The sequence below is a fragment of the Mastomys coucha genome, unplaced genomic scaffold, assembly GCF_008632895.1.
Source record: "Mastomys coucha isolate ucsf_1 unplaced genomic scaffold, UCSF_Mcou_1 pScaffold11, whole genome shotgun sequence".
In the NCBI taxonomy this organism is placed as follows: Eukaryota; Metazoa; Chordata; class Mammalia; order Rodentia; family Muridae; genus Mastomys; species Mastomys coucha.
Genome location: NW_022196893.1, coordinates 26,673,480 through 26,688,468, shown reverse-complemented (window position 1 = coordinate 26,688,468; position 14,989 = coordinate 26,673,480).

Genomic DNA, 14,989 nt, shown 5'->3' with positions numbered 1-14,989 from the left:
CGCCATCTTTTGCTTTTTGGTGTTAGATGTTCTTAGTGTCTCTGGCTAGAGCTTGTCCTGTCCCTGCAAGTCTCCTGCGACTCGTGGGGCCTGTTCCTCCAAGCTGGTTGCTCTGGTCTTAGAAACTCACCAGAGAGAGAATGGCGGCTCTAGCCTGAGTCTCTGGCTTAAGGCGTTCCCTGGAGGTAGGCCCTCCACTTGCAGGGAAGGGGCAGAGAAGGTCGCTGATTCTCCTCTGTCACTGGGAAGCTGAGAGGATTCTGTCCCTGCTGCCCTGCGGCTCCCCTGGGAGTTGTGGGCCTGTGCCTCCCAGCTGGCTGCTCCAGTCTCAGAAACTCACCAGAGAGAAAATGTATTGTTTGAATTTTCATGTAAAGCCTTCATCCCTTACTGTAATGTACCAAGATATACTTTCTTTGAGTCCTTGTGCTGAAGTCTCAATTCCCATTGTCTCAGACTCTGGTCTTATTTAAAATTAGGGTCACTTTAATATTTAATTAGATATGACAAGGTCATCCTGTGGTAAATGTCCTAATAAAGGGAAGTCCGTTTGGTGGCATCCCACATACCAGGACATGGAGTAAGGAAGATTTAGCTTTTTGCTGGCTTACCCTGACTCTCACCTGCCAGTTTACCTCTTCTGTTGCTGCAGTGGTACTTCCTTGTGTCAGAACCAACTTCCTTAACCAGATGAGACATGCAATCTCACGGATTAACCAACTATCAGATTCTTGGCCTTTCCATTGGGAGACAACCATTGTTCCATTGTGGGATCAGCTGCACCATAGCCTGTAATGAATCTATAAATATGCATATATGAATGAATACACATAAATATGCATATATGAACCAATGCATATAAATATGCACATATGAATGAATCTATGGATGAATGCACATAAATATGCACATATTAATTAACACGTATGAATATGCATATTGAATGGATATATGAATATACATATATGAAAGAATATATATGAATTCATAATATATATAAATGAATGAATATATAATGAATATGTATATATATATGTGTGTGTGTATGTGTGTACATATATGTATATACATACACACACATATATACACATTCATACATATATACACACATATATATACATATACATATATATACGCACACACACACACATATATATACACACACATATATATATACATACACACACATATATATGTATATATATATGTATACATATATATATATATTCGTACAGTCAGTTTTGTTCCTGTAGAGAACTCTGAATAGTACATTGTTGTTTCTAGCTAGTTAGTAGTTCTAAAGTTAATATGGTAAAATAAGTATGTAAACAGAGCCTGAACAATATGTCACTGGTTAAGATCTCTGGCTGCTCTTCTAGAAGACCTGCTCTTCCAGAAGGATCAAGCTTTAACAACACCAGCTTTTGTATGTTCATCCCTCAGAACTGTTAGTTAATGACCCACTGTTTAACTCACCCAACTATTGTAACCATGACGACTAACATAATGACTCTTGTAAGTTTGTTCATCTAAGACAGTTATTAAGAACATACAATGTACTGAAGATTGCATTATTTTATTCAATCTTCCAGAAATGCTAGATGGTGAGAATAAGTATCTGCATTCTACAGAGGAGCTGTAGTCCACAGTTCAGTAAGCCTTCCATTTGGGAAGAGTGTTGGGGTAGGAGTGAGTGGGATTCCTCCTCTGCCGGCCTTGGGGACCTGCACTGGGGTTTTCAGGGCCGAATCGTATGCCTAAATGATTGATCTTACCTCTGTCCTTTTCATCTCTGTAGAGAGAATTCAGGAGGTAGTGAGATCTTCCGTCCCTATGTCTGTGAAGTTACACAAAGCACAGGATGAGACTGCGTATAGTGCGTGATAGATACCAAAGTGGACCGATTCAGTGAACTCTTTAAAGGCAGTGAACAGCAGTTACAGCCCTTTCTCAGGTATTCTCAACACTTCGTGTCTATTTTTACCTTGCCAATTGTCTAAAACTGAAAGCTAAAAAAAATCAGAAAGACACAAGAAAGCGGCATTTTAGAACTCATATTATGATGCAATCATTGGCAGGTGGTTTGAGTCAGTTGACATAATTCAGAGTTTATCAAGGATACATCCAATGGAACAGAACCAAGACCTGATATAGATGTTATACTTTCTTTTAGTGTAGTGTGGAAGCATCTGTTACACACACACACACACACACACACGCACACACACTTTATTTATTTATTTATTTATTTATTTATTTATTTATTTATGCTAACAATGCTCCTCATAACTGCCATAAACTATATTAACAAAACCCCAAAACAAGGGATGGGAAACTTCTCTGATATTTTTGGTCAGGGCAGTTGAAGAGGCTGAAAACAATCTAGGATATTGCCGTTGGCTCTTGTTGCCTGTCGAAGGTGTAAGGTAAGGCTATATATTGTTAAAGACTTACATCCTTCAGACATGGGTCTGGGAAGACTTGAGCAGGGTTTAACCTGAAAGCCTCTTTCTGTTGTCTAGCTTTCGTAACACCAGAAGGTGCTATGCAAGCTGCCCAGGGAGGAATGAGTCAACAGTCCTTCCTACCTTGCTACCTGTGAACCACAATAATGACTAGCAAGAGAAGATATTTCTAAAGGTGCTAGAGTGGTGCTCATGTTCTGGGGGTACCCAACAGCTCTCTAATTGGTGTAAAGCCAGCTCAACAGGAGGGAAATCATGGCTGATACTGGAAACCTAGCCAACTACTTGGGGCTAGTGAGATCTGGATCTTAGAGGCAAACCTACTGTACTCAACCCACACAGTCCCTAACTACATTCAAAATGCATATCCTCATACTTAAAGGTACATGTACCTCTCATCCTGCATCAATGAAGCTTCTTTTTAGACCAAAGACCATTACAGAAAGGTACAACTGGCCACAGTGTAGAGATCAACTCTTCCTGGAGTGCCTACTTCTAAAGATACATCTACAACACAACTCCTGCACCTAAGGCTCCGGGAACACTATGAAGAGGACTCAAAAAGAGTGTAACATCCAGAGGACCAGGCAGTCTGCTGGAAGATTTTATCTCTTGGAAAAGATGGTGAAACTACACCCATGATACCTCAACAATATGGTTGCCTAAACAAACTGAACAAGAAGTAAACCAACAGACATGCTAACATGGAATGGGCAAAATCTCATGGGGCTGCACCCCTAGACAAAGAACTCCAGGCAAGTAATGACTCTGGGGAGGGAGAACTAGTCTCTCCTAGAGTTGAGTCCCCTAATTTCTAATTATCTAATAATTGTGGGACAGTGGACTGTGCCAGGAAACTTGGTAAGATTGAGCGGGTTCAGAGCCCAGGGCATACAGGCACCACCCACCTGAGATGGTACATGGCTCCCTGCTTCCTAATGGATTCCTGGCCTGGGACATGTGCCATGCTTCCCACATAGGTCATGTAGACCAGAAATGAATTCTCCGTGCTCATGAGGTATCTGGATGAGCCCTGAGGGTTTAGTCAATAAACTTCCTTTCCCAGACAGTCCTTCCTGCAAAACGTATTTAACTTCTGGTCTGCCTTAAGGAGATGGTATGCACCCATTTTCCATGACAAGCAGTCAATAAATGGTATGGATAAGCATGGCCTGTATTTTTTTTTATCAAGAATCACTGTAGGAAGCATGAAGGAAGCCTCCATCTACAGAGCCACACCATCTAAGTCTCTCACAGAAGGCCCCTGTGCTCCTAGACCACCATAGTAGCCACTAAGCTATGTCCAGGAGTCTGAGAACCCTGGGCCTGGGCTTCTCATTGCAGACCCATGGACCCCAACTCCATTGTCAACTCCACTGCACAGTTTCCAGTGGTGACTGGATGCCCAGGAGTTAGGGAAGCCTAGCTTCAGCTTCCCACAGCTTAGGCTTGTCTTCTCATCCTCTGAGAGGTGTATTGGTGCTTCCCCAGAGCCCAGCACCAGACAGCGGGCATAGGGTAAATACAGTCTATCGTCTCTGTTCCCCTGAGAGGTGTATCGGTGCTTCCCCGGAGCCCAGCACCGGACAGCAGGCATAGGGTAAGTACTGTCTCTGTTTCTCATCTGCCCAGTGGTGTTCCCACACCCCAGTGGCAGGACAAAAATAAAAAGTGGAACCACAAATGTACAAAGTAATTGGCCCTGAAATCACACAAGCAACACAGAGCAGACTTAGGTTATTTTTATATATGTATGCACACACACATAGACCATACACTGTGCATGCATACATACCACACACACACACACATACACACACACCACACAATACACACCACACACCATACACACAATACAAAGAGATGTTCCCACAACCCAGCATCAGGTTGAAAAGCAGAACCACAAATAAAACAAAGTAATTAGCCCTGAAATCACACAAACAACACTAAGTAGACTCAGCAGGTTATTTTTTTATATATTTATGCACATATATATACACAGAGAGACCACATACTGCATATGTATACATACCACACACACACGCCACCCATACAATACACACCACACACAATTACACCACACACATACACCACACACATACATACCACACACCACACATACAGACTCACAGACAACACATATACACACACACCACACACAAACATACACATACACATCATGCACACAACACACCATGCACCACACACCGAGACACATACACAGAGACTCACATCCACTGATAGACATAATACACACACATACATACCACACACACACACATGCACACACACATACACATACTCACAGACACACATACATACTCACACACCCACACATGCACACACACTTGCACAGACACACACACACATACTCACAGACACACATACATACTCACACACATGCACACACACACACATACTCACAGACACACATACATACTCACACATGCACACACACTTGCACAGACACACACACACATACTCACAGACACACATACATACTCACACACCCACACATGCACACACACTTGCACAGACACACACACATACTCACAGACACACATACATACTCACACACTCACACACAGAGATATTCATACACAGAGGAGACACAGGCACAAATATACAGACATACACTCTCTCTCACACATACACTATATATATACACACACATACTCTACATATATACTATATACACACATACTACACACACAAATACATTCACACACAGAGACACACACACACATGCTTAACAATAATAATCAAAGAAAAAGAGACCATGAAAGGGAATAGGGGCCAGGGGACATAGATGGGGTTGAAGGGAGGAAAGGGAAACTGTATATGTAGGAACCCTATTTTAATTAAAATTAAAAGGAATGAGTTAAAAAACAAAAACAACAAAAGCCATCCTTAGGAGGAATGTGAAACCTTTTAGCTTTTGTTAGAAACCTTTTGATTATACTCAGTTTGCAACAATTGACAGACTATTATTGCATTAAAAAGTTCATTTTCCTAAAGCTTAAAAAGATTGCATGAAATTTCTGTATGGGGAAAACATTTAAAATGAAGAAAATGAAGAATGTTTGACACTATTGGCGTAGGCTACTTACAGAAGAAGCATTTCAGTATAGCAAAGCAGTGCGGTGGTCACCATTTTAGCTGAACCGTGGGTGAGAAGAGTCGGCTGCTAGGGAGGGGCTGTAATCAGCCTTTAATGGATCAGCCCCACATTTTCTCAGGACTGTGTAGAAGGACACTATTACTTTTGTCAGGACACTTTAAATTTGTTTTGTAATGAATCCGTGTATTTTGTCACTGCTACATTCTGCCACAATGTAAACATCTGTAAGGTTAGAGGTTCACTTTGGTAACATGTTAAAACCATAGAATATCAAGAAGCAGAACTGAGCTGTAATGTGACCACAGACTGATTTATAATGATGTACCAATGCAGGCTCTCTGACTGGCCACCTGGACCACTGGTGTTGAATGCTGAATCTAGGGGGCTGTGTACATGAGGAAGTGGGAAGGGAGGCATGTCGTTAGAACTCTGCACTTCCTCTGTTCAGATTTGCTGTGAGTTAGAATTATTTTAGTGACTAAATTCTATTGGAATCACTTCAAGTATTACTGTTCGTTGCTTCTTTATGTTTAGTGTCTTTAAGACTGGTATGTGTGTATATGTGTGTACTGTGTGTATGTACTGTATGTGTGGCCATGTGTGTGTGGTGTGCATTGTGTATGGTGTGCGTTGTATATGGTGTGTTCATATGTGTGTATGTGTGTACATGTTTTTGTTTCCAGTTTTTGTTTCTCCATCTTAGCTGAAATGTACCCCAGTACCCCTTTTGCTACCATTTGTGTTGATTTAGCATTTCTCAGAGGAAGTGAATTACTTTCATAATACAACCTGGCCTTTGCATGTGGAGGACAGGAGATATCAATCTAAATTCCCTTAAGAAGTGCTCACATTGGGAAACCTTTATAAACAGTTTGCAGAACCAGAAACAATGCTTTCTTCAGCCCCCCTCTCTTCCTTTAGGTTGTAGCTTTCCGGATCTGATGTCTCTGAGGCTTCCTAACTCTCCAGAATTCCTTGCGCACACTCCTTTCTTTGAGTGTGTCTGGCAGTTTTGGCTCACACAGTCTTTGCTTGGCTGCATCCTGATCTTGGCTGACAGGTACAGAGAAAGAATGGATGATATTGGTTAAATGTATTGCATCTTCAGTTTAATGGTTTTTTTTTTCCAATGATGTCCAGTCATAGCAGTCACTGGAGGCAGACGTCTAAGTCTCTTGGTGAGTGAGTATGATCTCTTTAGGCAGGTTAGAACTCTGGTGTTCTTGGGTCACATACTCAAGAGGTAGCTTCCGGTAGTATGTCTTTAGGGTCACCAGCATCAATATTTAAGTGGGTTTTGCTTTTCATTTATTAATAAAATGAATTATTTTTCTATTTCTAAATTCCTATGTATTTCCCTTAGTATGGAAAAATAAAAGTAAAATGATTATGCCATTCTTTCCGTTTTGTCAGAAAGACCTGGTGGCAGCTTACCACAGCACTGAAGAGCTCAGGAGCAGTTTTGCTTTCTAAGCATCTTCATTTCATATTCTGGACAATTATGTGAAATGTGTGGGGTTTCCTTGTCAATTTAACCTGGCCTACTTTTTAAAAATAAGAAAGTGATGGTCTAGTAATCTCAAGCAATTAGTGGATATGACTAACCTCCTGAAAAATCAAATCTATAATGCAAAAGGAAGTAGACACATAAGTTAGAAATCCACTTGACAATTTATGTTAGCTTAGCGGTTTGACAATATACTGCCCACATTTCCTGGGTAAGCTCCAGCTTTTGCTTTTTTTTTGACAGTAAAGTCATGGGAAATATAATGCACAATATTTATCTATCAAGTGGAACATACTGAGGGTGGTGTTGGCGGTGTCTTTGATGTTGGAAATAGAAATAAAACAAAATATTGTCTTCTATTTCAAATAATTTATAGCCTGTTCTTGTTAGTACAAAGAAAATTGTTTAAGAAGCCCAGCAGAAAATTAAAAAAACATGATAGGTAAACCTGTGTACAAATATTTTTACTGGTGCCTGCCTCCAGATTGCTCCAGTCTTACCCATGAGAGAGAATGGGGCCATCTTTAAAGTTAACTCACAAGCAAATCATGGGACCCAAGACTCTCTGATCCCAGGTCCATGGCTTATACCACAGCATCTGAAGTGAAGATTCAGATCAGGGCCTGAAGTACCAGGGCAGGGTCAGAGTGATGGTCTAGAACGCATGGACAAAGGACAAGAATTGCAAAGCTCTCTTTACAACACTGCTCCGCCTCATGAGCACAGGCTTACAGTGGCTGTGTGCTACTCATTTCAAAGCGAGGGGCACCTTTGCTATCCAAAGAAGTCTGGGTAGTGTTAGCAATCCCTCTGACTCCTTCTGAGGAAATGTGCATTTAAACATACGAACTGCATAATCAGCATGAGAGAGACAATGCATTTCCATTATTTGAGTGCTAGATACTGATAGTAGTCCCATAATTTATACAGACAAGGGATTTTTCAATATCTAAAAGTAATTGCAGATAGTCGTAGCAGCTGCAGAACATCCCGCTCTAATTTATTATTTGCTGTTGGGAAAGCAAATTCATTTATTGTAACCAAAAGATGCATTACTGGGTTATTTCATACATGGCAGACTCTCAAAATCTTGCGATGATGACATTGATATAGTGCCACTGCTCTGTTATAACCTTTGTATATTATTTAAGTGTAACAAATACTTCATTCATTGCTTGCCCTAAACTTTGCATTCGGTGACATTCTTGCTGCCGTGTTAATATCGGGTCTATTAAGCTGGACCTCATGGTCCATTACCCTTTCTTTAGATTTGACCCCGTGAAGCTTGGAGGTCTTGGGCACAGTGTGAAACAGCACAGGGTTTCACTCTCACCAAGGAGCTCATTAGGACTTTATAGAAGCACAATAAATACCCACACAGTGCTAACATTTGCACTGAGGGATGCTCGGCAGCCTGGTGTCAGGACACACTCATTGTTCCCTCTATTCAGGCCTGCACACTGATTCAGTCTGCTCACTAAAAAGGGTGCTCATTTATAATCTACCGCTTTTTTTTTTTTTTAAAAAAAAAAACCTTTGGAGGCAGGATTCATTTACTGGTATTTCGGTTTCGTGAGCTTTCCTCTAATCTTTCCGTGTCTTAATCTATTTCTTAGGGTTTCTACTTAAGTTTTAGACTGTGTAATTTAAATCAAGTTCCACAGTTTGTGGAAGCCCAGAGAGGGCCATGAACTGCCGTGTCTGGATGATGGGAGGCTTTTATTTTGTCGTAAATGACACTGTGATACTTCAGTCCCATTTGCATTAATATACATGGCTCTTATAATGTAGGTAAATTCTGGGAGGTTGCTTTATGAGGGAAACTACCCAGAGGACCTGTTTGGCTTTAATTCTGAAGCCTAATGTACATTATCCCTCTGATATGCCTTCCGTTGTATTCATGTCTTCACACTAAGGAGCGATGCTACGGCAGAGTCTAGGGAGTACTGATGATATTTTATGGTCAAGTCACTCCCACAACTAAGGTTCCTTCTTGAAAGGTGCTTGAAACAGACGGCTTCTGGAACTGCTCTTGCCCGGGGTGGTGTAGGCAGGATGAAGTGGAATTTCTATGCAGAAGTAGACACAGCTTGCTGCCAGCAACCCCTAGAAGAGGAAGGGCTTTTATGGGGAGAGTCCTGAGACTCCAAGTTTACTATTCAAGTTAATCAGATTTTCTTGGGCAGAAGGCCTCTGGAGTCCCATACAAAGACCCCTTTCCTCTCTCGCTTACTCTGCAAATTACTTAATGAAAACACTGGATTACACAAGACAAAAGAGGGTTTTCCCAGCTTGTGTCAATCAAGATTTGATGGGTTTGTTTGTTTTTTGTTTCTAAAGCAAAAATAGGAAGGGACGACTTTGTTTTACAAAGTTTGGGTTAATCCTCTCACCTCCTGCCTCACTTTCCAGGAAAATTTCTTCAGCCACAAGCTTGGGAAAAAAAGACTGGCAAATTCCAACTCCTGACCACACGGTTTGATAACGAGAGAGCAAATAACTGTCTGGCTTTTTTACCAACTAGCTATTCTTCAAAAGGAAGAGTGATTTAGAATCTGGAATAGCCTTCTCTTTGGTGTATGTCAAGAACACTATCATTTCTTATGTGTTGGGAGCTCTGCTAGTCATATCAAAATTGGATGATCAAAAAATGATTAAACCTCGTCTAGAGGGCCTTTAGTATCAGCTACTTAGAAGGCTTTGGCAGGGGGACCCCTAGCTTGATGTCTGCCTGGGCTGTAGAATGAGCTGGCGGCTAGCTAGCTTGGTCAACTTAATGAGGTCGTGTTGCTCTGTAGACCAGGTTGGCCTGTCTCAAAGAAATGAAAACAAAAGGAGTAAAGCTGTACCTCAATGGTATGATGTCTATTTATCATTCAGGAGGCACTGAAGTTAGTCCTCAGGACTAAAGATGGTGGGGAGGATTACTGCGGAAGTTAGTAACCTGCTAAGGTAGACCCAACTAATTATCATCCGACATAGCAATGAATCTTGAATTCACTGAATGGAGAATGAGCTGGGGTGGAGAAGTGGGGAGCATCCACGGAGGTGGAAGAAGGGGAGCATTGGGTTCTGAAGACCTTCTCCAGTAGCTATTTGATTTAAGCATTTGGGGCAGCAGGAACAACACATAGAAAGACCCGCCTGTCTGAAGGTTCACAGTGTGTCTGGAGTAGCTCACCTGGTGTGCCCGAGGCAGAGGGCCAAGGGGTGGGCTCAGGAAAGTAATCTGGGGTGAGATTACCCACACATCGAAAGCTGTGGTGCTGAAAGGGGGTTAGCTATTTCCCTTGACAGCACTTATGGATTTTCAAGATGTGCAGAAGAAACTCAAACACCATTATAGTCAGATCAGTGCTTTTCGTAGACTATTGGTGGGAAGGTGGGAGATCGTTTAGAGTGCAGAAAGGCATTCAAGGAGAATGCAGCCTGTTGTAGGAATCCGTGTTGATGGTCCACAGGCTCTAAGAGAGGGGGGCAGCAGACAGTAAAAAACGTGGCTGAAGGGAGTCTGTTTGGAGAAGGCAGGATTTGCCCAGTGTTTCGAAGGAAGACCATATACCCAGGTAGGTGGGCATCAAGGAGTGAGGAAGGCAGGGAATGTGAGCAGAGGTAAAGGAAGGACAGGCCCAAGTGTATGACAGAGACGGAACCCACCGAGTCCCAGGGCGATTTTGAGTCTCCAGCTCTCAGCTCCGTCACCCCATTTCTTGGAACCTTGGCCTGCTTTGAATCCTCTGGTGCTGGGTTAGGCATTGGCTGCTGAAGGAAGAGCCGCAGTGTCACTGTGCTGGCTTCTATGCTGTGAGCTTCGGAAGAAGCCCACTTTCTAAGGCTTTCAGAGCTGGCTTCTTCCAGCTGCGCAGGAAGAATGAGCTGATGCAAGTCTGAAAGATCCCCGAAGACAGAAACCAACAGAAATCTCTCTCCAAACACAGCAAGGCGGAAGTCAGGAATCGTACATGCGTTGTGAGGAAGGTGGCGTCGAAGGAGAAGACCCCCTCCCCCCCAACATTCCTAAACTTTTGGCACAGTTAAGAACTGGAAAATATGACTTATTTGGGAAAAATTGTTTTCCAGGAAGCACGTATTTTACAAGCATTTTAATCACGCAGATGTGATGTGCCCTACTTACTGTGGTAACGGAAGCCTGAGCTGTAAGGCCCACAGCTGCTCCTGCCTGAGAAGCTAGATTTTGACGTCCGCTCCCACAGAAAGTCAAGGTGCTCCGATGGCCAGTTTGGGATATTTTGCGTTTTCAGTGTGCGTGTCACAAATCCGAACACTTCATCGTGTGGGACAAATTATTGCTTGGCTGTCTGTTTTACTCAGCATTATTTAAAACGGAAGAGGACAAAGATCCGAGAAATACCTGCCTCATCCTGCAGAGAAAGGTGTAGTAGCATCGTAGATACGTCACTATGGTCAGAAGGTAGAAATTGGCTGGGGAGATGACTTGGTGGGTAAATTACTGACCCGACAAGGAGGGAGACTGCACTTCAGATCATTCGAGCCCGTGTAAGAGCTGGGCAGGCACCGTGACTTCCTATAAGCTCATCATATGGGTAGTAGAGAGAGGAGGGTTCCTTGGACAAGCTGGCTAGCAGAGAGTTAGACAGAATCAGTGATCTCTGGGTTCAGTGAGAAGCCTTGTCTCAGTAAGTAAAATGGGAACAAGGCAGATGATCAACACCAACTTCGGGGCTTTGTATGCATATGTTCATATAGGCACTTGGACCTGTGGATGCAAACTCTATACACATGCCAGAAATTGTTAAGAACAACCCAAATATGATAAACGGATGAGCACAGTGTGGTGTATCCCTGTGATAAGATGTTATTTACCCATAAGAGGAATCAGCACTGTGATACATACTGTATATCGTGCCATAACTTGTTAAATACGCTACTCTAGGGAATGAACTCAGATGGCAAGGGCACATCCCACATATTACTTACATAAAATGTAAATAATATAAAGGAAAATCTAGAGGGACAGAAATCAATTTGGGGGTGACCAGGGTCAGGGGAGTGGAGACTGAAAATTTCAAGTGTAGGTTTTTTTTTTTTTTTTTTTTTTTTTTTTTTGCATTAAGAAGGTGAAGTTCTGGACCAGGCTGTAGTGATGGGCACACAACACTGTGGGTGTATTTATTGTTCTGAACTGTACACTTTAAAATTGGTCTTATGGTCAGGGGCATCTGATTTTTTTTTTTTTATCACAGTAAGAATAAGTTTAAAAGCAAGTTGATATTTGTTGTAGAAATCATGTCTGTGGAACTCCTTGAGAGTCAATATTGTTGAATAAAATACTTTAAAAATGTTAAAATTGTGTATATCTGTCTGTAGTTGTGTGCATGTGTGCGCGGAGGCAGAGGAGGATGCCAGGTATCCTGTTATCATTCTTCACTTTGCTCCCTTCAGGCAAGACCCCTCATAGAGCTTGGAGTCAGGCTGGTGGGGCGCTGGTTCTGCTCCAGTAGCTCAGGTGAGAGGGGCTAATTTGGCCAGTTTTATACATGGCGCTTTGGATTTAAACTCAAGCCTGCTCTCTCACACAGACATAACTTTTAGCTGATGAGCTATCTCTGCACCCCAAATCCTATTCATCTAATAAAAATTGTGCCTGAAATTCAAATGTAATGACACAACTCAGTGTGCTGCCTTTCTGTCAAGCGGGTACTTGTGGGGAGTAGAAAAGGCGATTGCAATCACTGTTTGATCCAGGTACCTTGGACAGTGTCTGGACTAATGTAGCCCTCAACTAATACTTGTTACATATGTTACAGAAATATTTACATTCAACAAAACATATGAACATAAAAAGTGTGAAAAGAAGAAACAAAGTCATTCACAGATCAACCAACCAAAGAAAATAATATCTAGAATTGTCTATTTCTGTCTTGGCCTTTTCCCTCCATTTCTTGGTTGGTTTTGTTACTATAGGGTATCTGTAGATCTTACCTTTTTTGCAATGGTGACTTTAATATGACTACTTGTCACATTGTCAAACTGTCCCTATAAGCACCTATTTAAAATTGGAATAATAACATGTTCAGTGGACATATTAATTTGCTTTCCTGTCAGACTAGCTGGTTAAAAATTTATCAATGCTGTATGCAGCATGTCAAAATTATAGCAGTATCTCAAATCTTCTTAAAATATATTTCTGTAAGATAAATTAAGCACAAAGTGCATAATAAATTAGTGCATAATAATAAAGTGCATTAGTAAATTAATGCAAAAGAAATATATTTCTTATAGTATTGCAAAATTAATTGCCAAGATATCAGGCTAGTGGTACACACACAACAAATTCAAAAGCTTATTATACCATACTCTGGATATTAATTTTTAACAATTTAACATCTCTTGTTCAGTTAACATGAGAAAAATAATATATTGGTGTTTTAACTCATGATGTTTAAAGAGGTAAAAATGAGTTTTTTTTTCTTTCATGACTAACTTCTGGTTTCCTAGAAGGCCCTACTCTTCTCATTAATTTGTAGACACTTATATATCAGGTGATATCTGACATTCATTGATAATTGTTTTATCTTTTAAGTTTTGCCATGCCTTTTCTTAGAGGGTTTTATTAAAGGGTAAAATTATTAGGGACTGGAGAGATCACTCAGTAGTTAAGAGCGTTGGCTTCTTTTCCAGAGGACCTGGGTCCAATTCCAAGTATTCACGTGGCAGCTAACAACTGTCTATGTGTCTAGTTCTAGGGGATCTGTTACCCTTTCTGGATTCCAAGGGCACCAAGCATGCAAGTGGCACATTTGTATATGGAAAACACCCATACATATAAAATAAAAGTTTAGAAAGGATGCAATTACTGGTTTGCTACTTTACCTCATGATTTCCTTTGCTCTAACACCCCGACATGCTTAATATGACTCTAAGACCTGTGTGTAGGAAGTGAGGGGCAAGTGTAGAGATAACTGGAAGGAATGTGATCATGGCTCAGCAAGGGAGGAATTCAGACAGATTTACTTTGTAGCCAGAATAGTGAGTCTTGACTCATAAGTTACTCTTCCAAAACCAAGGGAGTTCTTCTGACCCATCAGCAGAAAGATCCTCCCATAATGATGTGAAGGAAAGTGAAATATTTCTTTCTCCAAAAAAAAAATTATCCTCTCAAACTGTACACCTTCCACTCCTGCAGGCAATTGCAACTTGATTGGTCAGATGTCTAAGGAAGCTGCAGGAACCATCTCCAGATAGTCAAAGGTAAACTTAGATGTCATCTGAAGAACTGAGGCAAAGCCAAGGTTCTGTCGGTCAGTCACATCGTTGGCAAGTATTGGTTTATTATTACATCAGCAAAAATGTTGCAGAGGAAACTAGTAAAGCACTCAGGTGAAAAAAAAAAAAAGACAGGCAAATGTGGGTGGAGATGAGGCTAAGGGCTTTACCATACAACTTGGGGTAGACATGGATCCTCAGGCACAACCAGAATGTACACACTGACCGCCTTGTAGTCAGATGTCAGGGATGATAGGAAGGGCATGGGTAGTGTGAGGAAGTGTCCTAACATCATCAAAGGTTAGCTGTGTGGTGGTGGCACAAGTCTTTATTCCCAGAACTCAGGGGGCAGAGACAAGTGGATCGGCAGGTTCGAGGCCAGCTTAGTCTACATAGTGAGTTCCAGGACAGCAAGGGCTACACATAGAAATCCTGTTTCGCTGGGCAGTGATGGCGCACGCCTTTAATCCCAGCACTTGGGAGGCAGAGGCAGGCAGATTTCTGAGTTCAAGGCCAGCCTGGTCTACATACAGAGTGAGTTCCAGGACAGCCAGAGAAACCCTGTCTCGAAAAAAACAAAACAAAACAAAACAAAGCATAAAACAAAAAACAAACAAACAAAAAAGAAATCCTGTTTCAAAGAGCCAC